General features: G+C 49.7%; 1 protein-coding gene across 3 annotated transcripts in view; it reads left to right on the top strand.

The window, feature by feature from the left end:
• The window catches only part of Hivep3 (HIVEP zinc finger 3), a 328,172-nt gene that overhangs the window by 164,170 nt on the left and 139,192 nt on the right, over positions 1-24,810 (top strand). The window contains exons 1-2 of one of the 3 annotated variants that reach the window (XM_033767604.1): positions 3,707-4,060; positions 17,498-17,594. The gene's annotated coding sequence lies outside the window, so the exon portion shown is untranslated. Of the gene's footprint in view, positions 1-3,706; positions 4,061-17,497; positions 17,595-24,810 lie in introns of those variants that run through there. The other 2 variants (XM_033767605.1, XM_010633909.2) reach the window with 2 other exon arrangements.

Genomic DNA, 24,810 nt, shown 5'->3' with positions numbered 1-24,810 from the left:
TTACTTTGTGCTACCCCTGAAGACCTGGAGAGATGATTCCTAGTTAGGCTGCCCCTGAGGCTGCTTTGCTCCCGGGAGAAACTAAAGGCTAAGTTTAGCTCACACGGTGCTTCTGGCTGCACAGGCAGGAGATGACATTTGAAGGAAGTTGGGAAACCTGCTTACTCTCCCTGCCTGAAGCCAAGCAGCTTAGTACCTACAGGGGAGACCTGGCTACTCTATTGCTCATTCATTCTTTAGCCTGATCTAGTTAATCAGATTGCCTTCCAGCCCTGACCGTAGAAACCTGCGAGACAGCTAACCCTAACCTTCACCCTAGCCCTGGGTTCTGAAAGTCCTCTGGAGAGGTTTCCCTGCTAAACTAAATTCATATTTATCTCTTTCCATTTGGCAGCAAAGAACAAGATTATTACTTATAATTATCTCAATTTGATATTTTCCTCCCATTGGCTCTTCTTAAACTCTTGGCACCTGCTACTGCTTGGCTGCTAACGAGTGCTCACAGGCAATGAAATGAAATGGACAAGCAGCAAACAGATATTAATGAGACATATCAGAATCAGGCGATCCTGTGTGGTTTTGTGGTATATTTTTATACTGTGTGTGTGTGGTTATTATTCTATGGTGCTGGTACGTTTTCCTAGTGAAATTGTTCCCAGTTCCTGTGATGGAGCCAGAAGTTTAATATTTCATGGAGTTCCCGCAAGAATTCCACGGCTTCCAGTTATGGCAATGGAATGAAGATGGGGGTGTGGCAGAAGAGAGAGGGGTTCCCTGGAAGGGATGGCATGCTCCAAACAGAGGCCTCATCTCTGATCTGTACCTCTGCCGGCCCCTGCCACCCCAGTGCAAGGTCATCGGGCCCTGTGAGCTCAAGGTCCATCAAGAGTCCCTTCCTTCCACTCCCACTGTGGGTGGCTGTGTCTGACCTGGATTTCTACAGCCGATTCTGACTGCCCCCACTGTGACCCTTCCGATCTGATCCCCGTGGTGAACCAAGGGGATCCTCCTGCAACACAAATCTGATCGCAACACGTCCTGCATGGCTCCCCATTCTAGAGCCTCCCTGTCGCCTCTAGGGTTATAAAATTCTGGGTTCTTTCACAGTGACTTGCTAGGATTTCCATCTACCTGCACACCAAGGTGTAGAGCCCACTCCCCAGCACAATGCAGTTCCTGAACCCTGGGCCTTGCAAACGTGGTTCCTTCTGCCTTGAAAGCTCTGTTCAACCACCCTTCTCCTAGCTCATGTACAAGTCTCTATTCTCTGCCTCCCCACCCCCATTCCCACACAAAACAGGTCTATTTCAGAAGCCACTTTCAGGGAAAAGGACTCCCACACATAAGCCTGTCCATCTAACATGTTCCCATGCTACTTGGACTTACCCCAGGTATCTGTCACACTGCAATGGCTTCTTTCTGTCTGTCTCCCCACCTGGCTTGAATACTTGGAGTACAGGAGACTGCCTTGCTGTCTCCTGTTGCTGTGTACAGTGATTACTGAATACCTGTTGAAGTGGAGGGAGAGAGGACAGGAAGGAGACAGATTAGGTCAAGTTTATTTTGCTGATTTTACAGTCAGGTCAGGGCCAGCTCTGGCATCTAGAGAAAATTCATGTCAATTCAATAAATAGTTCACAAGCACCAGTTTCATCTCAGGCTCCTGCTAGGTCTGGCCTCTGGAAAGTTCAGAGAGGTGAAGGGACATGGGACAAGGGTGCTTCCCGAAGGGAGGCGAGCAGGGAAAGCCACAGCTAGGGAAAGGCTGGAAAGGAGAGCCCCACCCAGAGCCCCTGGAGCTCGCAGGAGGGAGGAAGTGGAGCCAGTGGGTCAGGGTGGAGAGTGGGTCCCCTGGGCGGAGGTCTCTCAGCTCATCCTATAGCACTTCTGCTGCTAGCTTCACTAGGATCCAGAGAGGATGGAGTTTCTTTGTCTTTAGAGTCCCCATGCAAGGATCCCTCTCTTAGGAAAATATCCCAGCACCCACCCTAGAATGAGGGCCACCATGTTCTCTTTGCTGCCCGATGGACATCTTACTTAGGGAATAACGTTCTGCGTCCCAAGAAGCAGCAAACGTCATGTTAAGAGCACAGACTCTGGAGCTGCCTGCTTGGGCTCCATTTCTACTCTGTTCCTGTGAGCAGCAGAATGCTCATGGGTAAGCTACTCAGCCTCCTCGAGCCTCAGTTTCCTCCCCTAGTTTGTAGAGGTGATAACAGTACTTCCTTCATGATACGATCAGTGAATTAATGCAGGTAAAACTCAGGGTCTGGCATGGCACAGGATGCAGATTATATAAACGTTTGCCACTGGCCCGAATAATTAATGGGTGCACCTACCCTGCATCTCTTGTTCTACATTATGAGTTTGTTAAAATCATAGTTAAGAGCATTTAACCTGAGAGCTGTCCTTTAAACAAATTTTGAAATGTACAGTGCAGCACTGTTAATTGTAGGCACAGTGTTGTACAGGTTTCTAGAACTTATTCGACTTGCTTTCTGGAAAATTTAGGCTTGTCGAATAGCAACTCCTCATTTCCCCTCCTGCTGCTCCTGACAGCCACCATCCCACCCTCTGCTTCTCTGAGTTTGACTTAGACTCCTCACGCACGTAGAGGCAGGCAGGGATCTGTCCTTCTGTGATTGGCTCGTTTCACTTAGCAAATGTCCTCCAAGCTCATCTATGCTGTCACATATTGCAGGGTTTCCTTTCTTTTTAAAGGCTGAATAGTATTTGAGTACACACACATACACACACACACATTGCTTTTTTTGTGTCAATTCATCTGTCGATGGGCATCTGGGTTGTCTCCACATCTTGGCTATTGTGAACAGTGCTGCACTGAACATAGGAGTGCAGACATCTCTTTGAGATCCTGTTTTTAATTCTTTTGGATAAACACCCAGAAGTAGGATCGCTAGATCATTCAGTAATTCTATTTTTATGTTTCGAAGGAGTCTCCATACTCTTTTCCACAGTGGCTGTGCCATTTTACATTTTCACTGGCAGTGCACGGGATGTCAATTTCTCCACCCATGACCTTGCCATCAGCACCCAGCTCGGGTTGCACCTGTGGCTCCCTGACTGCTCACACAGGGACTGGGAAGGTGAAATGCCAGCGTGGCTGGTCACTTCTGGGACAGGGTGAGTCAGGTCTCTTTAGAAAGATACAGAGCTGTTCCTGGCATGACTGGACCATTCTGTTCATGGGATGATTCAATGGGGAAAAAGGACAGTCCTTTGCCTTCATTAATCAAGGCCCCAGGGCCTGCTTGGTGAGGGCTCAGAGAATCTCTGGCTGCTCTGAGGACTTTCAGTACCTGGGTCATAGTGTCATAGTTGGAGGTCTGGCAGGAGGGCTGAGGGTGGACACAGGCGGTGCAGGAAGGCCCAACTGGCTTGGAAAGGCCACTGGGCTAGAACTAGAGCCAGTGTGCATGGAGGAAGCTGGCCGCTGTGTCTGTGCCTTGGCCACCTTCCAAAGCTCGAGTCCTTGTATGACTAGAGATAAACCATTTCCATCTCAGCTTTCTTCTTGGCCTGTGCAATTTAGGGCCAGAGACTGCCTGGACTGCAGGGAGAGGACGTGGGGATCTGAAGTGAGCGGTCTGAGGTTCAAACACTGGCTCTGCCACTTGAACGAGTGCAGGACTCAGGCAAGCCTCCAAGTCTCTTGATGTCTGCCCCACCACGTCATGTTGGTGCTGACACAAGTTGTGCACCCTACTGGGGCTGCTGTGGGACTGAGGTGATGCTGAGGGAGGGCCTGTGTGTCTGTCTCCGGAGCCCAGTCACCCTGTCAGCCCTCTCTGTCATTACAGTTTGGGCCCCAAGACAAACATCCCAAGAACCACAAGGCTTTCCAGTGAGCCTAAGCCCTCCAGGCAAAGATAAGGACACCCGGAGTAGGGAGACACAGTTGGCAGCTAACACTGGTCAGAAACATCTACTTTCAGGCAGCCCCTGTCCCGTGTCAGGGACACGCCCATCGTGAGATGGAAAAACTGAGCCACAGGAAGAAAAAATGACGCGCTTAGGTGCCTCAGCTTTTTATAGACAGGTGAGTTATTCCTGTGAATGCAGTAATGACTGTTGGTTCAAGGTGCTGCCGAAACATGGATGCGAAAGAGCTTCTGAGCTTCACCCCCACCCTGTCTTCCTACATCAGAGAAGGCTTCACCAGCAGAGAGCCACCTGGAGTTCCCACACCCTAAAAGGTCACCTCCATGCTTTCCCACTGGGCTTTTTTTTTTTTCCCCTATAATGCTGTTCTTTTACTGAGCAATAAACTCTGCTTGGTCAAATCCTCCCCATCCTTCACAACTTCTCCTCCAGGAGGTCCCCTGGCGTGTGGTCACCCTTTGTGCCTCCCTTGTCTGTGGCCACAGAAATGTACTCTGAGCTCAGTCCCAGCTGCTGGCCTCGGTCTCCTGCCGTTGCAAGCATGTGGGTTTCACTCCTGCCTGGCTTGGCTCTGCTTTCCCAGCCTCCTGGTCCACCCAGTCCATCCAGGCCAGTTTCAGCCCAGCCACAGGGGTGCAGTTTACAACAGACACATGACTGCTGCTTTCCTTCAGTGTCGGCTCTCACTTCCCTGGCTGGGTCAAGATCTGAGAGCTGTAATTGCAGCATGTGCATGCAGTGTGTGTGTGTGTGTGTGTGTGTGTGATGTCAGAGTCACCAGGTGAGAGTGGCATTCCTGCATGACCCTCACAGAATGCTCAGCCTGCTCTGTAGCTGGGGCTGCCAGTTGTTCAGATCCTAGCGGGTCCCATCTCTGTTACTTACCAGCATCCTTGAAGTCCTGCTGATAATTACAAGTGCAGCAAGCATTTGTCACATTTGCCATCCCCTTTACAGATGTGATCTTAAATCACAACCACCACTTGGGATAGATGCAATATCAGCCCCATTTTATGGATGAAATAACTGAGGTTCAGAAAGATCCTACAACCTAGCAAGCAAGGGATACAGCCAGCCAGCATGGGCCCCCAGACTACACCTGTCTCTACCCGAAGCCTATACTCCTCCCTCGCCTCTGGACTCCTGTGTGGGTGGTCCTGCCCCTGCCCCTGGCTGCCATGTAGGGGACGTTCAGGGTGCAAGGCCTCAGTTTCTCGTTCTTCAAAGAGTCTTCAGTGCTGCTGTCTTGTTCCCCAAGAACACTAGACAGAGTTTGAGAAACACACCAAGCCCATTCCTGCCTCAGGGCCTTTACACTGGCCATTCCTTCTGCCTGAAATACTCTTACCACAGTTCCTCACTTTCTCCAGGCCTGACCTCAAATGCTGCCCCAGAAGCCTCCCCCCAGATAGAGAATCCTTTTCTCTCACCTCCTCTGCTGCTTTCTCTTCCCTTCCTCAGTTTCTGTTTTCTTTCCCAGGTCTACTACCTGATGCATTTCATTTCCTCAGCTAGAATTTAAGTCCCAAGAGGGCAGAGGTGTTGTCTGTCTGATTCGATGTCTAACCCCTAGGAGGTACTCAACCAACACTGGTTGAAGAAGGAAGGAAGCGGAGAAGACAGCAAAGCCCAAACTTCATGGGGCCGCCCCTGCCTAAGTTCTGGTCTCCAGGTGCTAAGCTGGCTGGGGCAGCTCGCTGCCGACTCAGTCTGAACTCCCCTGAGGCCCAGAATACTCCGCAGGACACCACCCTGGGTGCCTCCACCGTGGGAAACCCAGCCCAGGACGGCGGGGACCTAGGAACACAACACAGGGTGGTATCTTGTGCTTCCTAAAGGTGGTAGTAGGGCCGTGTTCTGTTTAAATGAGACCTGCTGCTGAGTAAATGCACCTGTTTTCCATGGCGGGCTGCTTGAGGCCCAGGGTGTGTTGCTGACCCTCAGCTAGGCAAGGATGATTCTGCCTGCGATGGAGAGGGAAGAGACACACGTGTTGTCTGTGTGATCCAGCCTGGCTTCCCAAAGCCGCTGTCCTCACATCTCCCATCCTGCTCAATGGGCCTAACGCTCCACACGGCTACCCACAGGAGGAGGAAGCCCCTCAGCCTGACGTTTATGGGCCCACCACACCCCTTTCCCTCCTTCTTCCCAGCAGGTCCAGGCACGGTTTCCCTTGTGCCCTGCTATCTGCTCAGAAGCCTGCCTTAGGGTCCCCTCCAGGAATCCCTCAGTGACCACACCCACCCTTGAGACCACTCCCTGATCTGTGCCCTTCTGGCTTTCCTGGACTCTCCCCACTTCTTGGGAATGCGTGGGCATCAGTGTGTGGCTACAATGCCGCGTGTGCACGGCAGGCACCCCAGTATGTGGGGAGCCTTGGTGGGCAGAGGTCCCAGAGAGCTTAAACAGGATGTCCCTCTATCTATCCTAGGGTGACAAAGTGAAGTCATGGATATGGATGTGTCTAGTAAACTGTGGAGCACTGTCCTGCCTTAGCTGGGGGACCTTTATCTCTGGCCTGGGCTCTTGCACCAGCTTCCCTAGGGGCCTCCTGTCTCTGGCTCATCCTGCACATCCACTCTCCCCACTAAGCATCACATGAATGTGACTGCTCCCTTCTCCGGTGCACGCCTCTCCCCCCAGGATCCAGCCTGGTGTGGCTGTGATCTGCTCCCATCTCCTTGCCTTTTGCTCGGGCCACTACCTCTGCTGGACTACATTTCCCTCCTCTCTCCTCCTTCTCTTAAAACTGCACCATCATCCGTGCTTGCTGCCTGCAGGATTCCTTGAGCCCTACAGGCATGACTGGCCCTCGCTGTCTGTCCCCATGTAGTGGCATCTGTATGTCATTCCTTGCTTATTTGTGCAAGGATCCCTGTGGCTTTCAATTTGGATGTCACATCGACACGAGTTGCAGTACAGATTCCTCTCCGTGGATATGCTGAGCACTGGCGGGATATTCGATGCACCAGACCTGGACCTCATAAACCTATTTATTTTGAGGTCCAGGCACGATCCCAAGAGTGTCAGTTCCCCTATGGTACAGCAAAGGCCCAGAGCTGCTAAGGGGTTTGCTAAAACTCACGTGGAAGTGAGTGATAAAGCTGGCGTGGGGACCCTGGTCTGACTGATTCCAAAGCTTTCCTTCAAATTACTTGACTATGACAGAGGCAAAAATAGCAGACCTCTTTCTAAAGCTCAGCTGTCAGTAAGCTGTCTTGGGTGTTTTGTTTATCTCTTTGTATGCCCTGTGCTTCCCATGGGTGCTGCCATCAGCCCCAGGGAGCAGCGAGCTGGTGTGTGAGGACCACAGCTGCCTGCATGCCTTCCCATCCTCCCCAGGCCTGCTGTGGATCCCCTCCAGGTCACCTGCCCAGGCTGCAGATCCAGGCCGGACCTCACATGTGCTTCTCTGCAGGACCTTTAGGGAGCAGGCTGCCCATGCCTAGGTCTGCCAAGCCACCTCCCATCCCTGACATCCACGCTGCAGATCGATACATCCATCTCCCGCTCTCCTCTCGTGGCCATCTGTTTTCCCTGGTGGTCCCTGGGGAGTCTGCCAGGCAGGCTGAGAGCTCCCAGGTCGGAGAGAAGAAGCTCTGCAGGAGCCATCTGTTTGCGAGGTGCCTCTGGCTGGGCTTCCACAGCAGAGGGAAGCAGCCCAGGCTGTGAGGGGCTGCTGGGAGGAAACAGCAATTAGGGAACTGAGAGCCACCTTTACCGTCAGGGTCAAGGCCAGCTTGTGCCAGCTCTTCCCCAAGTCAGCCAGATGGGGAAGATGCCAGACGTCTTGCCACCTTTTGGACATGTGACCTGGGCAGACGATGCCAGGGAGAGCAGAGAAGATGGTCTGAACCTGGCCACCTCCCCCACCCAACTCCTTTTAACACACACACACACACACACACACACACACACACACACACACACACCCTTAAAATTGGGTTGCCAGTGACAACCTGGCAAATCATCTTTTTATATTATTCTTAGCCCCTCTGTTACTATGGCAACCGAACAATGCTTTTTAAATATAGCAGTTAATTTTTTTCGGCTTGAGCAACAAAGTTCTGGTGCTGTCCAGAAGGCCAATGGCTGGTTTCTCTCTGGCGGGCTCTGTGCTTCTTTCACCACAGTCAGACCCAGAATGTGAGCTAGGGCTGCATGTCCTGAGGCTGGCGAGGACAGAGCCACCCTCCAGAGCCAGGGTGTAGTAGGAAGAACTGGGCTCTGGAGTCAGCGGGCCTAGCTTCAAATCCCCACCAACCAAAAGCTTCGATTTTCCTCTTAGAGCTTGAGTGTGTTCACCTACTTCATTGGGGATAACAGGATCTGCCCCACAGATTCCAGAGAGGCTTAATCAAGCGAAAGGAGGTATAGTACCTGTGGGAAACACTTAATAAATGCATCTTTGCCTCCTTTCCTTTCTGCTCCCCTCCTCCATGCCTTCTCTCCCTTCCTTCATCACCTCCCTCTCTCTTTTGCCTTGTTCTTGTCCCATCCTCCCCACTGCCTTGAATTATTGATGTTAAATTCCCAGCCAGTAACATCAGAGGGTTAAAATCCATAAGCAGCCTCCCTCCCGTCTCCCCTCAGATTGCCCCCACCCTAGCTGGTGAGCTCATCAGTCATAAATCATACATCCAGGCTTGAGAACCCAGGGCCCTGCGGTCCGGCCTCTGAGCAGCCCCGGGCAGGAGCCAGCCAGGCTGGATGTCTTCTGGATAGGCTGTCGGGCTCAGAAGCCATGAGCAGAGCAGGTGCCATCAGTGCCAGCCTGTCTGTGAAGGGCTGCTAGCAGCCTGCAGAGAGCCACATCAGGAAGTGCTCCCTGGCCCAGCAACTGGAGGCATCATTTCCGGGGCTCTCAGCTCCCCAGCACCCTCCCACCATCATCCTGCACATCTCCCTAGCCCCTCTCCCAGACTTGCTCACCACCCACTCATTTCTCTGCATCCTAGAGCTCAGCAAGATTTCTAATGCTCAGAAGCAGTAAAAACATTGCATGGGCTACCCAGGAGGTAGTAAGTTCCCTGTCACTGGTGAGTTAAGCTAAAGACAGAACATCCAGGGCACAGGAAGTTGTGGGATAGATTGTAGTATTAGGTTACAAACCGGGTAAGTTCTTGTCTCAACCTATAAGTCTATAAGGAAACAATAATATTGAAATCACCATATAATTTAGCAGAATTTTGGATACCAATCATTATCCTTGTTTCTAAAAAGGAAAAAAGAAAAGTTAACTTACCCAGGATTGTTTCACTATTAAAAAAGCTGACTCTAAATCCAGGGTTCTACATACCCTAGTCTTCAAGTTCAACTCTCCCGGAAGCTTCATGAAAGATTTATTGAGCAGTAACTGAGTGGGCTTTCTGCTGAGCTCCAGTCATGGGGCCCAGAGGCCTGTGGGAGGCAGAGACCACTATCCGGGAGCTGACTGCCCTGTTCAGGGGCTAAGGGTAGACAGAGAAAGAGAAAACAGACACTTGCAGGGTTGTGGGAGTCCCAGGGAGGGAAGGATGCTCTGGCCTGCAGGCAGGTGGGGACAGAAGGAATTGATGCAAGAGGGGCCGGTGCCTGTGCCTGCCCAGCCCATTGCACGCCACTGGCTCCCAGGGGCATTTTATGCCTTCCTTTATTTAGTCCTCCGAGTGGCTCTTCAGGAACAGCTCGGCATCCCATTTTGACAGATGCTCTGATGAACTGATCAAGGTCACACAGCTCAGCAGTGGAGAGACCTCGTGTGTTTGACCCCAGGACTCCCCCATGGGCAGAGGGACAAGCCTGCCTGCAGCCTCCACATGGCAGAGGCTCTAGCTATCCACCCCCGTTTCCTGGACAACCATCCAGCGAGGAAGTGATGGTGGAAAGGCCTGGCTCTGGTGGCCAGCTGGGCCCAGCACCCTGGTGCTTCTCTCCCCAGGGCTCTGGAGCAAGGGGATGGCTATGGGGGAAGGGGATGCCTGACGCGTAGAGATGTCTCTGGCTGTGGAACCGGAGATGTGGGGCAGGTCCCACCTCTGCTCCTGTTAATCTGTGGCCACTAGCAGGTCAGCCAAGGACATTGGTTTCCCCTCCTCGTTCAGGAAGGCAGAGCATTCCTTGCCCTGCCTGTCTCACATGCTCCTCTGCTGTCGTAGCATTGACCGTGACCATCTGTCTGAAAAGCTCAACCAGCCGCGGGCACCCACTGTCCCCTTTTCCGCTTTGCTTTTCCCTACAGCAGTTCCACACTCTGACATTATACTGTGTGCCTTGCCATTTACGTGTTATTGCCTTCTGTGCTGTGAGACCACCAGTCCCAGGAAGGCAGGGGTTAGGCTGCTCCAGGCTGCATCCCTGGCACCTGTGGGCACCGAGCACATAGTTACTGGATGAATGACTGTCTAATGGGGGGTTGCCTCCTTCACCTTCCCAGGCCTTGTCTGGGTCTCCTCTTGACACTGGTTGCTGGGCACCATAATTGCACATGTGGACTCTGGCCCTCACACACTGGGAGGTCCCTGTGGCAGAGGACAGAGCTCAGCCAGAAGAAGTGCCTGGTGGACACAGTGATAAAAGCTCCCTCCTAGTGATGCCTTAGTTTTTCCACTTATACACTGACAGGGTGATCGTCCTAGAGGCTTGATGCACCTTCCCTTGGGGACATTCTGGGATTCATGGCTGCAGGCTGGCATTTCCACACCTGCACTTGGTGTGTCTGCCCCACTGTTGCTTCCCAATGCTTGTGCCGACTTCCAGGGTTGGCACTGCCCAGAGCCTGCCTTCCTCTTGATGAGCAATTAAAGCCCCAGAATAGCCCATTGTTTAGAATCAGGTGCCTGGACCCTGTGTTTATCGTCAGGGTGCTGTATGTGCTCAGGTCCTTGCCAGCCACGTGGTGGGCATTGTTGGACTGCTCCGTCCACTGGACTCTGAGAAGCAGCATCTCTGGCCTCAAGAGGAGCCAGCCCTGAGCATTACAGAGAATGATGAGGAGTGGGAGCAAGAGGAACTAGCCTTTGCCAAAAGCAAATGCATTTGGAAATGAATTTTCTATGTCCCCACAAAGGCCCTTACAAATAAGTGTCACCGGTCCCATTTTACAGCTGGGGAGGCTGAGGCTCAAAGAGGTCCCCTGCCCATGGAACTACTTCAGGTTTGCAGAGCTTCTGAGGGACAGAGCAGGGATCTGAACACAGGACTGTCTGGTCCCAAAGCCCAAGGTTTCCACTGTCCCATTTTTAGTGTCCCCCAGGCAGTAGGGATGGTTGGTCACCAGCAGCCCACAAAGCTATAGCCCTGAATGTGCTTCTGTGGAATAAGGAGGACCTAGCAATGGATGCCATCATGGGGTCTACGTTTACACACCACCGTGCTTGACTTCTGGCCTCTGGTAGGCCTCCCCTCACCCTGCACCATCCCTCTGGTCTGGTCAAATCTAACCTCCTCCTCCCCTGAGGACATGGTGACCTCATCAGAATAGAAGCCTGGGTGCTACAGAGTAAGAGAAGCCAGAAAGTTGAGATCCGATGTGCTCATAGGCGGAGCAGCACTGCGGAGCCAGCCTGGGGATAGCAGATCAGAGAGTCCAGAGGAAAGGACTGATGAGACCATCCAGGGCTCATCGTCTGGGTACAGTCACTTACCAGCCACGTGACCTTTGACAAGCTGAGTTACTTCTTGGCTTCAGTTTCCTTATCTGTGAAATGGGAGTAGAGGCAGTGCCCGATACAGCTTTCTCTGGGGATTTGGTGAGGTGATTCATGTCAGATTCTTAGCACAGACTCTGCAGGAAGCAGGGTTTAGTAAGCTAATATACCAGCTGTCAGCAGACCCAGGGATTGGGGAGTCAGGCCTGGGGCTGAGGTAGGGCTGTGGATCAGCACCAGGGAATAGGCTGGATGCAGAGACTTAGAATTGTTCCTTCTCCCCAGCCAGGACCCTCCAGGGAAGCACACACAGGAGTTGTATTTTTTAAATTTTCGTCATAAAACCTTGTCCTTACCCTCAGTCCTGGCTTTAAGAGGACGTGACTGTGCTGGGATTGGGCAGTTGTGTTCTCTCTGCCTTCCGGGGCTCTCAGCCTATGTCCTGGAGGTGGCATGACACAGCTGGGCTCCAAAAAGCCCCAGAAGTCCCACAAAACCCCTACAAGGAGCAGCCTCACGGTGAGCTATGGAGAGTGACATGAAATGTACCCCACTCAAGTGCCACCAGAGACTGCACCCTCCTTTGACTCATGTACTGGTGTCTGTGTAAGGTTTTTTTTCTCTTTTTTTCTTTGTTTTTCTTTTGGGGTGTGTGTGTGTGTGTTTCTGGGGACTGAACCCAGGACCTTCACACTGAGCTACATTGCTAGCCTTTTCTTTATTTTTTAAAACAGAGTCTCACTAAATTGCTAAATTCTCCAGGCTAGGCTCAAATTTATAATCTTCCCGATTTAACCTCCCAGGGTGCTGGGATTATAGACATCTAAATTATTTTCTAAGAAAAGTTTCTACGGTCAAACATCACTGGGGCACTGGATGCAATGATGCCATTTCCCACAAAATTTTGCAAGATCATCTCTGAACTAAACTGCTTAAACCCCTGGCCAGTGGAAGAACTGCTGCTTAATGTGCTTCTGTCTTTGACATTTCTGGAGGGGCCAATAACATGAAAAAGCCACATAAGTGGGTAACACCTCAGCACACGGTGTTGTCTAAAAACCAGGAAGACAAAGACCTCGGGACATTCCATTTACATCAATTTATTGTGTATTTCAAAATAACTAGGAGAATTCAAAGGTCCCCACCATAAAAATTGATAATTTTAAAATAATTTGGTCAAAATTTGATATCCTAATTTGATAGTGTACACTATATGCATAAATCGAATTATCATAATGGACCCTATAAATATGTACAATTATTATGTGTCAATTAAAAATTTTAAAAAGAAGAAAAAGAAAGAAATCCAATCCAGGAATTTGACTTTTCAAATTTCCTGGTTTCTTCCTATTGTCAGACAATGGGACCCACCTTATTTTGCTCTTTGCTTTGGCTGTTAGGTGCCCGTAGCTAACACATTCAAATAGCATCATTTTTTTTTAAATGTGCATTTTGTTCATTATCCAATACTTGTGTATTTCTTAAGAATTAGAAAACAGAGACAAGTATTAGAAAAAAATTATCCCCTCCCTCTACCACAACTGTTACTATTTTTGTCTTTCATTTCTTTACAGTTTTCATGTGATTTTGTTTAAAGAGATTTTTCTTTTCACAGAGATGTAATCCTGCATTCATAAATTTGTGGCTTGCTTTTTTCAACTTGATAACTAGAATATGTTTGTGTTATCATAACATCATTAAAAGATGTATAATATTCCATCAGGTAGATCAAGGGTCTACAAATATGTTCTGTGAAGGGCCAAATAGTAAATATTTTAGTGTTTCAGGCCATACTCCTTTCATACCAAGTACTCAGCTCTGCTGCAGAAGCACAAAACAGCCATGGATCTTTTGTAAATGTTGGGTGTGGCTGCGTTCAAATAAAACTTTATTTACAAAAGCAGGCTGTCCATTGGATGTGGCCCACAGGCTGTCATTTGCCAACTCCTGACATAGATGTGTCCCCATTTTGAGTGCTGTTCTATCCCTTTCCAATCTTAGCACTTAGATTTGCTTGTAGTGTTCAGTGTTTTATGCCTAAAAATAATGCTCTGCAGAATTTACTTCATATTTTTCCTTTGACTATATTTTGGGACAGTAAGTTTGGGGAAAAATGGATATAGGCTTCCATCCAGGTTGCAAGTGTGTGAGCCTGGACAAGTTCCTCTTTGAACTGCCTGTTTCGTCATCCATAGAGAGAATGAAAAGATCAACTGCACAGGATTGTCGCAGGGTTCTATGTGATCCTTTGTCCCAGAACCTTGCACAGTGCCAGGCAGATGGGAGGACTTAATATATCTCTTAAGTTGAGTTGCCTTGGACACTAGTCTTAGGACTGCTGGGAAATAGATACATAGATAACGTGTTTAGGAGAGAGAGAGAGAGAGAGAGAGAGAGAGAATATGATCCAGTGCCCACCATGTGGTAAGCCCTAAAAAATTAATTGACAGGTGAATGAATTAACAGGACTTTAAAGTCAAATAGGCCCAGTTTTGTCATTTGTTAGTTATATGATCTTAGACAATGCACTTCTCTCTACAGATTCACCTTCTGTATTAGTCACTTTCCCATCCCTGGGACAAAATACGTGACACCTGCAACTTAAAGGAGAGGTTTATTTTGAATCATAGTTTTGATGGGTTCAGCCCATGGTCAGCCAGCTCTGAGGCAGAATCGGCGTGGTGGAAGGGACTGGGAGAGGAAAGCTGCTCACCTCATGATAGCCAGGACGCAAACAGACACACCGAGAAGGGAGAGCCAGGGACAGGAACCCACACATCAGGTCATGCCCCCAGGGACCTATCTCTCCCAATCAGGCCCTACCTGAGAACACTGAGATGTTGGGGATATTTTAGATTTAAAACTCAGTACCTTCTTTCAAGGCAAAATGGGTTAAATGAACAGAGACATCAGTAGGTGCTCAAAGATGAGGAGACTGTAGCATGGATGTGATGAGATCAGGATGCCCAGGATGCCTAGAACCCTCACCACTAGGCAGGTGACCCACCAAGCCATGGACATAAAGCTGCCTGGAGAAGCTAGAGACGGTCTCGATGCCTGGACTGGCTGTCTCTTCCCCGCTGAATCTGCCTGTGCACCAGCAACTGGGGATTGCTGGGGCCAGACCTCCAGCAGCCCTTCACCCTGTCCATCAGTCCTTAAAGCCCAGGTGCTTCCATCTTCCAAGGAAGTATTGCACCCTCTCAGCACCTAACGTGTTCATCAGGGATCTCACTTGTGTTGGGCCTTGTGCTAGCTACTGGGAATTACCAAGCTGGACGTCATTCACAAAGAAAAATGAGTGCACCTAAGCCTTACCATGTGTCAGGACACTGTGAGGCACTGTTCACGGATTAGCTCCTCTAATTCTTACAACAACCCCACAGTAACTATTAGCTTCTCTTTATAGATGAAGACATTAAGGTACAGAGAGATTAAGCAATTTTCTCAACCTCCCACAATTATTGCCAGTGCCAGAATTTGAACCCCAGCAATTTGAGATCAGAATTCGTATGCTCAACTGCCCTTCCACTATTATGGCTCTCTAGTCCCTGCCCTCATGGAACTTAGATTCTTCCTTTTATTCTCTTTTTCTTTTCTTTTTTATTAGTATATGTTTGTCATACAGAATAATGATGTTCATTTTGGGGGACTGGTACATGCATGTAACATATCTTGATCGTTTTCAATCCCTTTACCCTCTTTTCTGTTTTCTACAACCTCCCCTTCATCCCATTTTCCAAGATTCTATCTCTTAAAGCAGGCAGGTTAAAATAATAGCAACAGCACTTTGAGTCCATTTTATTTGCTGAGAAGCAACTGGGCAGTGAGAATTCTTATAAAGTACTTGATGTCAGCTGGCCAGCAGGAAAGAATCAAGGTCATAGGTGTGATTTTGAATCATGGTAGATCGAGGTGGTGTCAAACTGCTGTGTGCCCTCTGGAAAGATTTGTCACCTCTGGAGCCTCTACTTCTTTATTTAAAATAGATCATCAGCATCCGTTCTGTCTGCCTCCAGGTATCTTTGCGGAGGCTAAATGAGATAGTAGGTGGGAATAAGACTTCAAAGTGGAAAAATAAATCACTGGGCAACAGTTTCAAAGTGAAAAATTCAGTATGGGGCTTGCCTAGCATCCACAAGGCCATGGGTTCTATTCCCAGCCCCAAAGGGGGCAGGAGGCAAGCTGGTATCAGTTCAATGAATGAACAAATGATTTTACCAGCCCTGCAGATAGACTCTGGGAATGACAAATGCCTCCCTTCAGGCACACCTCATTGGTGTATTCGAGGGCCCAATAAGACTTTGTGTTTTGGGCCAGACCCCACATCCCTGCCCCTTTAGTTATTTTGCATCTGCTTTTATGTGAACCTCCAAGGCTGATTTAGTAATCATTTATTAATGCCTTTTGGAGATAAGCCTTCTGCCCAACTCTGTAGGGAGACAGAGATAAATTTGGAATGGTCTCTGCCCTAAGGAGCTCATGCCTAGGACAAGAAATGGTAGATATACTAATAATAATAGAATAAAAACAATGACCACTAGTTATCGAGCATTTACCATGTGTCAGGGAGTCTGTTGAGATTTTGTATACATTACTTCATTCAATCACTACCATCCTTCGAATTATGAAAACTACTGCCCGCCCCCTTTTACATGGGAGAAAGAAGATTCAGACAGGTTAAATAACTTAGCCCAGGCTCACACAACCCTGAAGTGATAGAGCTGGGCACGAACCTGAGAGAAACCTGTGAATCCTCATAAATCGATTCTAAAGTAGAAATGACTGTGTTCTCTAATAGAGGTGAAGGACAGGCCTGTCTGGGTTAGGACAGGAGAGGTGACAGCGGTGCCATGGCTCATAGTCATGGTGATGGCACTGACGGGGAGGAGGGTAGGAACCATGGCAATGATAATGATCCTCTGCTGGGTGCCAGGCCCTGACCTGGGTGCCTCCTACTATCCCATTTAATTCTCATAAGAGCTTTCCAGCGTCAGGATTATCATCTCCATCTTACCCCTGGGGACTCGGAGCTTCAGACAGAGCTGATGACTGCCCTGGGCACACTCCCCTCTCTGCCCCGACCATGCTCTGCCCCTAACCATCCCAGACCTGCGGGCCAGGAGCATCTCAGAGATGCTCCATATGTATCCGTTGAAGGAATATTGAATAGCTGGATCCCCTGGGAGCTTGAAACCTTAATCCCAGGGGACAAAACCAATGCCTTGAAAAAGTACGTGTGTAACCATGATTTAAATCTATGTGGTGGTGCTGTGATTACTGAAATGCACGTTAAGTGCAAAGCATTGTGTTCCTTGTAGTTTTGTATTGTTGTGAAGACACTTGAAGAGTGCAGCTACCATCAGGAGAAGTTCTGAGAAACTTTTGCACACAAGAGGGGTCCGTGTGCTTCCAGTGCTGCCAGCGTCCCCGTCCCACACTGCATGTTCAAAATGCTTTGCCCACTGTACGGTGATGATGTGGAGGAAGGAAGCCAGCCTCCAGACTGGGGACAAAATCCTGGGGCCTTGGTCCTGGATCTACACCGTCTTTCTCACTACACATAGCTGGTGCTCTCAGTGACTTCATCTCCAAGACACCTGGCACCAACTTCCCAAACGGCTGCCAGATGTGCTTGTGAATGAATGAGAGATGAAGGAAACCATGAGTGTGTTCAGTACTCAGGGAGCCCGTAACGGCCATTCCCCAAGGCGTGTATGAAAGTGAGACTCCCAGGCCAGGCAGGCTGAGAACGCCTGTGGGTCTGCAGGGGTGGGTGAGCAACCAGGACGTCCACTCTGGGGGTGGGGTGCTGAGGCTGTGGCGACATACTGGGATCCTGGTCTCCACCCTGCAGTCCCCGTGCTGGGGAAAGGGCTGTGCACTCCATGTGAGGATGCATGTTTCAGACTCACATGCAAGTTGACAGATGGTGGTAGATAATCTCACTCCTCTCCTTCTCACAGGCCTCCCTCCGACACAGGCCTCCCTCCGACACAGTCCTCGGAGCTTTAGAAATCTCTGACACATCTCCACCATGATGGTACAGCTGATGCCTGCCAGGTAAGCTCTCCCCAGTAGCCCATGCCACAGGCACAGCCTAGATGCTGCTGGCCATGCCTGGTGGCCAGAAGGTAGGTGGGCATGACCTCAACCTCATGCAGAATGGACCCACATATGCAACTGAGGCTCTGGGAAGGAGCCGCCCTGTTCCCAGTGTTCTGCACTGGCACCAGTGTCCAGTGCCCAGGACATGCTGGTGGGAGAGCCCTGGAAGGAGAGCCAGGGAGCTGGCCCTGACCCCAGATCTCTGCCTCTGCCTCCCTGGAAAGTCTCGAGCAAACACCTGGCTGTCTGGGGCTCTGTCTATAAAATGAGGCATTGGGACTCAGTGGGCAGAGCAGCCCCTGCCATGGGCAGAGTGGCAGTGAGGGTGGCACAGCAGTTGCAGGCCTCCCTCCCAGGATTCAGACTCCCATTAGTTGCTCTGGGGGCCTCACACTGATAGACAGCACTGGGCCTAGTGTGTATGTGCTGGTCGGTGCACTCGTGGGAGGGGCATGCATCCCTTCCTCTGACACGCAGCCCTCCAGATCTCCTCCATTCCACTGGAGGAGATAAATGTGCAGAGAGTCACAGTACAGCAAAACCTGGGAGGCAAGGCGGGGTCCATTCTGTCTCCGGTTTAGTTGTGGGGTGGCTCAGAGAGGACTAGTAAAGGATACACTTGAACTGGGCTTTGATAGATGTGTAGAAGTTTATCAGGAACTTCCTGCCATGGAAGAGGCGTTTTCTGGGCTAAAGTGACAGCAAATGAAAAGGGAGTGCCTGGGACCAGGACACAAGAGGAGTAGGTGGAGGTGAGGCTGGGAGGGCACAGGATCCTGAATACTGTGCTAGGGAGCTGGGTTGAGTCCCTCATGAATATGAAAGGGAGGCAGTCAGCTCTGAAGTTCTGACGCCTGCGCCTGGGGAGAGATAGAGTAGGTGTCCGCCTTAGAGCCTGTTGAACTGCAGCAGGGGGCGTGGGCTGCAGGCCCTCACTGATGAGTCTGCCGCTGGTCTCTCATGCTCAGAGCCCCACTGTGGATGGCTGCTCTGTCCACATGACCCTGTGGCTCCAGTGCTGGTGTCACACCTCTCTCAGCCTCCCCTCTCCTCCAACCCATAGCCAAGTGTCTCCTGCCCCAAAGCAGTTTCTGTGTGGTGAATATTTTTCAGTGTTGGAGTTTTATAGTTTCTTCTCTGGGTGGGACCCAGGACACTATCACGTTGTTGTGGCATGGAGCATAGAAAGAGTGGGCTCCAGAGCCAGTGAGGGTTGCCCTGATGCCCTGCTTTCCCTTCCTGTAGGGAGCAAGAGCCCTGTGAGTGTCAGGGTCCCACTGGTAAACACCTGCCTCCCTAGACAGTCCCAGGATCAAACATAAAAGATCGTGTGCAAGGCTGCCCTGGCCCGGTGTGCTGCAGTCGGCCTTAGGTTCTGTGCTCCTCCGCCAGCTCCTGTCCCTGCCATGCAGTGGGTGGCTAGAAAGACCCATGGGTGTTTCGGTTGAAAAGGTGGCACAGGTGCCTTAACCAGAAGTGAGGCCAGGGGCCTTGACTTTCCTTGGAAAATCATTCAGCTGGAATTCCACTGCAGGCACTGGGGAACTCTGGGGCTGGACAGTAATAGGATGGTCCCTTCCGCACACAAGCAAAGGAACAGAGAGGCCGCATGAGAAGGAGGAGCAGCAGCTGATGCACTGTAAGAGCCACTCCGCAGTGGCTGTGATGGCTCTTACTGAGGGCACAGGGGTCAGTGGAGCCTGTGAGAACAACAGGCCTGCAGGAAGTGGGCAGAGGGAGGCCCAGGCGGAGGGCCTGGCACATGCAAGGCCTGGCTGTGGGAAACCTCCAGAGCACAGGGGCCCCAGAAGCCAGTGTTTCCAGCAACCTTCCCAGCATTCTGGGAAACTCAGCACCTGGCCCTCATCAGCTCAGCTGTCACCTGGAGCATCAGCTCTGAGACCCGGCCCCCGCAGCTTAGGAGGAACTCCAGTGAACTTCTAAGATAAGAGCCGAGAGGTGGCCTCCGATGCCAAGTCAGGCAGGAGGCTCTTGGCTGTCTGGACCATGGCTGAGGACACGGGCCAGCTCCAGTCTCTGAGGGAGCATGGAGATGGCCTTTGTGCTGGGGGTTGGGAAAGAAAGGATAAAAGTCAGGGTTAGGAGGCCCCCCAAACCGTCACTGCATGGCCACTGATGCTCGAACTGAGGTGCTTGAAGGGCTATGGGACTGTAGAGGAGACAGCGGCCAGAGGGTGAGGGCAAGGTGGGCACCATAAGGAGGGAACCTGAGCCAGATGGTCACAATAAAGTTAATCATGGCTAATGGTTACCATGCACTTATGGCATGCCAGGTACTTTCATAAGAGCTTTAGATGGATTTACAGTCTGTTTGTACAACTCCAGTGAGGCAGGTGCTGTTAACACCCTCTTTCACTGCTGAGAACCCATGCACAGAGAAGGTGTATAATTGGCCCCAGCACACACGGCTAGCAAGTGGCTTAGCCGTGTTGAACCCAGGCAGTTGCCTGAGTCTGTGCTCAAATGGCACTGGGTAGCCTCTTTCTGTAAGCGCTATGGGTACCTGCAGGACTGGGGCTAAGTCCGCCTTGCTTTAGTGCACAGTAGTAAAACTGACTTCACTAATGAGAATGCACAGAGGCATGATAAATTGGGCCCTGAAGAGCTGGGAGGAGAAAATGAGAGTGGTGATGGGATTCTCAGGCAGAAGGGCAGCCAGAACAAAAGGCTCGGGTCAGGGTTCCTGGAGTTGCAGCGATGCACTACCAGGCTTGGGGCGCTGGTGAGCGGAGGGGGCCACCTAAGGAACCTGGCCCCTTCTGGCTTTCCCCAGCCAGTCTGCCCCACTTGAGGAAATGGAGGGGCCCTGACCTTTGTGCCCCACATCCTAGCTTGTCACCTGTTCTCTCCGAGGCCCTGGTGGGCAGATCTGGCCTCAGGACCAGAAGCCCCAGGAGGGAAAAATGTGGCCAAAGTAGCTCTGGGAAGCCCATCTAAAACTCGCCTTTGTAAGGGGCTGCTGTCTGAATGCTCCAGGCTGTAGGAGCAGGGGATAGGTTTTGTTTCATTTTGCTTTGCTTTTCTTCTTTAAACTCGTTGGGCTGCAGATGGAAAATTAGGGTTGGGACGTAGCTCTGTGGCTTCCCGGCTGGGGATCAATAAGTAAATCAATTCATATCTCTACCTCAGTTTCCGTCTGCATCAGGTGGGTATGAAGCAACTGCAGGAATAAATGGGGCAGGGCGAGGGAAACTCCAGTTCAGCACCAGCCCCAGGGCAAAGAAGTTTCTGGGCTGCTTTACTTGTAGGCCTCAATTTTCTCCATAAAATGAGGGGTTGGAGAATGTTGCTCTTTAACACCAGCCAGCCATGTAACTGTGTTTACACACACACACACATACACTACATGCCAAAAAGCAAACACAATTTAGTTGTTTTGTATATTTAATATAAATATGTAATTTAGAGCCTCTTCTCTTGTGTTCTTTTCTGATTATAAAAGTAATGCATATTTATTAAGAAAATTTTGCAGAGTACGGGAAAAGGAAAAACTTCACCCACTATTTCACATCCCTGACTGAGCTCTTCACTGAATCTTCTCTTACCCTTTCTCTGGGTTTATACATACACACATTTAAATATATATACAGATTTTCCTTGTTTTGCAGCCTACCTATTTAACAACTGTTCAGACTTACAATGCAAGGCTCAGCCTTACCAGCCATCTTCTTTTTTTCAGTTCTGTACACCTTGTTTATGGAGCCTCAGTGTCTTTTTGTACAGTGCACCTTATTTATACAGTACTGTAATTCTTGCTGATTATACAGTAAAATACTGTAGCTTTATTTTCTGTTCTCTTGAATGTAAGAGTTATGCAAAGAAAAGAAAAGCAAAGTCATCAAATTGGAGTTTCCTTTGACCATTTATTTGTTGTGACTATTGTAATGTATATACTATATACAATTCCTTTATATATGGATTACAGTCTGCATTCTGTTTTCATTGTCGTTGTTTTGGTACTGGAGATTGAACTCAAGTCCTTGCACTTGTGAACTCCATTCTGTTTTTTAACCTTACCTGGCCACAGCTGTCTGTCCCAGTGCCCAAGAGGAACCAGGGATGCCAGATGCCAGGCTCCCCCACTCCTGCTTGGGCAGCTGCCTAGAGGCATCATATGGATTACAGTCTGCATTCTGTTTTCATTGTCGTTGTTTTGGTACTGGAGATTGAACTCAAGTCCTTGCACTTGTGAACTCCATTCTGTTTTTTAACCTTACCTGGCCACAGCTGTCTGTCCCAGTGCCCAAGAGGAACCAGGGATGCCAGATGCCAGGCTCCCCCACTCCTGCTTGGGCAGCTGCCTAGAGGCATCTGACCTTCGGATGTTCTGTGTCTCTGGCGGGTGCACATTTGACACTAATTTTAGCTCAGCCTTTCAGTCCTTCTGGCCTTGGGGCCCACACATAATGGACGCCTTATGTAGATAGCTGCCGACAGTGCAGGAAGAAGCGTCCCACCTTAGAATGTTCCTCGTTGCCCGCCAGTGCTCTGCTGTTGGAGAACAAGCCAGCTCCCTGTTCCTTCTCCCCATGGGAAAGGGGCCCTTGTTAACATTCAGGGCCCAGCAAGCTGCACCCAGGGCAAGTGGCCCACCTAACACACTTGGGGGACTGCGTCTCTGGACAGACCTGTGTTTTTATAGGATGGCTTCAGTTTGAGCTGGAACAGCTGAGAGAGACTTCTAGAGGACTTTCTGGGGCTGTGGATGTCTGCAAGGTCCTGGGGTGTGTGTTCTGAGCCTGCTGGAGCCTCCTCTTACTGCTTCACATTGGTTGGAGATACACAAAGGGACAATGTCATTTGACTGATGGTAATCCCAAGTTTTTGGTGGCAGCATTTCCATTTTACAGAGGATGAGATGGGACAGTCATTTGCTGTAGATCACACTGCAAGTCAGTGGTAGGTACTTAAACATGAACTAGGGTCTCTGTCCCTGTAGGTCTTTCCCTTCACCAGCACCCTACAAGTGAGTGGCACAGCCGAGTTCATGTCCGTTGGCTCCTTGAGTTTGCTATTGTTCATCCAAAATGGGAATACTTTCATTTCCACCTTAAAAAGAATATATGCTTCTTGAAAATAAATTACCTAGTTGATCTGTTTCAAAAGCACAAATCTAATCACAGCAGATTCTTGCTTTGGACTAGAGAGTTCCTTTTGCCCATAAGATGAAGCCAAATGCCTTATCTTGACTCCAACCCTTACCGTTGCTGTTTACATGCCCCAAGCATGGGCATTCCCCCAGAATTTAGCTTCTCCAGCAGGACACATGGGCAGGGCTGGGAATTTTCCTTATGATTCACAAATTTTAGAGCTTCATGAGGCAAGAAACCAGTAGGCTTTTCACCTTCCTGTCCCTGAGTCCTCTACTGGGCTTGGCATAGTCAAGCCCCATAAATATATTGGTCCCCAACTCATAGTCCTTCCTGAGAAACCTGAGCTTTAATCCAGGCTTAGAAATAAGCCGGGGCTTACCTAACAGCTGTCAGCTCAGTACAGAAGTGGCTGCTTGGCTGAACTCCCAGGACAAGGCTGTAGGGCCAAGTCAGAAAGCCCCCATCCTGGACCCTGGGCAGGCTGGCAGGGGATACAGACAAGCTTCCCTAGATGTGTGCTGAGCACCAATCTATATCCCCATGGCAAGTCTTCTACCTCCCCCATCCCTTCCCGCCCAGCCCCATGGTGACAGTACAGCCTGTGTGGTATGGCCCTGTAATGACAGTGGCTCTTTGACTTGAGTCATGCTCTTCAGGAAAATTCATGGCAGCAGCATCACAGCTGCTCTGGGAGAAAAGGAGTTTTCTGGAAGGATCTTGACTTATTGAGGGTGGGACCTTTGCTCCATAAGGGCCCCCTCCTGGGCCCCAGCCCCTCAGCATCCCAGACTTGAAGCTCTGGATAGTATCATGGGAGAAGTAAGGCCTTAGAGTTCCATAGCTCTATCCAGTCTTAGCACTCACTATCTATTACTGTCTAGGTCTCCATCTCTCTGAGCTTCAGTTTCCTCATCTGCAAAAATGGGATTAATGATTCCAGCTTTAAGGGCTATTTTATCTCATGGAAGAGTATTTTTCAAATGCAGGCTCATTGGGAATGCTGTCTATCTTCTTTCTTCTGAAGCTTCTCAAGACTACCACAAGAGCCCCTCTCACCAAATGTGCCCTGCATGCTTGATGAGGGTGGTATTCTCTGGGGAGAGGTATTGGGTTATCTTGTACATAGCACACTGGTCTAACTGTGAACTACTTCTCTGATCCTGTTTAGTTCTTTGGGGTTAGCCAAGGACAATCTATTGTTTTTGAATACAAGCTCATGGAAAAGAAGACTTTTGTATTCGGTTCATTTCCCTGCACGATCACCTTTCTAGGAGGATGACTTTCATTCATTTGGTCATTTATTTATTCTACAAATAACTCCAGAGCCTGGACCACTTGCCAGGTATGGTAGGAGATGTACAATGTACAGGCCATGCAGGAACCCTTTATCAAGAAGCTCACCCTTAAAGTAATAATTGTAATACGGGATGAATAAGCCAGAAGTGACATGGGGAAGGCAGTGTGCGGGAGAGGGAGTGATCACTGCCTGTAGGGTTGACGTGGAAAGGTCCCATGGAGAGGGTGGTACACAATACACTAAGTCAGAAGCACAAAGGAGAAAAAAAAAATCTCAGTCCCCAAGGACATAAGACCATAAAATGGCCAATAATAGACTTAAGGATGTATAAGGTCTATACATATAAGGTCTATAAATGGAATCTCAATCGAAATACCAACAAATTTTTTTCATAACATGATTACAAAGCACATCTGGAAAAATGAACATGGTTGAACAACCTAAACTGTTAAAGGAATCAGCTTGTGGCCCAGGGGACTGGAACAGGGGGCCTAGAACTAGATACCTATGTGCATGAGAGTTTAGTATGGGAAAGACTGGCATTGGACTTGAGAGATGACAGGACAGATGATTCCCAGCTGTAAAGATAACCAGCAAGTTTTGTTATAGAGGACAAACAAAACTGGCTCTATACCTTAGTCCTTGCAATGAAATAATTTCCAGAGTGACCAAAAAGTGAAAACCCGTAAAGGTACTAAAGCAAACCAGAAAACGGAGAAAATATTTGTATCAGATTAGGGTGGGGAATGCCTCTTTGAAT

This window comes from Fukomys damarensis, unplaced genomic scaffold (assembly GCF_012274545.1).
Source record: "Fukomys damarensis isolate Sample0158 unplaced genomic scaffold, DMR_v1.0_HiC HiC_scaffold_23, whole genome shotgun sequence".
Lineage (NCBI taxonomy): Eukaryota > Metazoa > Chordata > Mammalia > Rodentia > Bathyergidae > Fukomys > Fukomys damarensis.
Note: the sequence above shows the minus strand (reverse complement) of the source record. Positions and strands in the feature narration are given on the sequence as shown.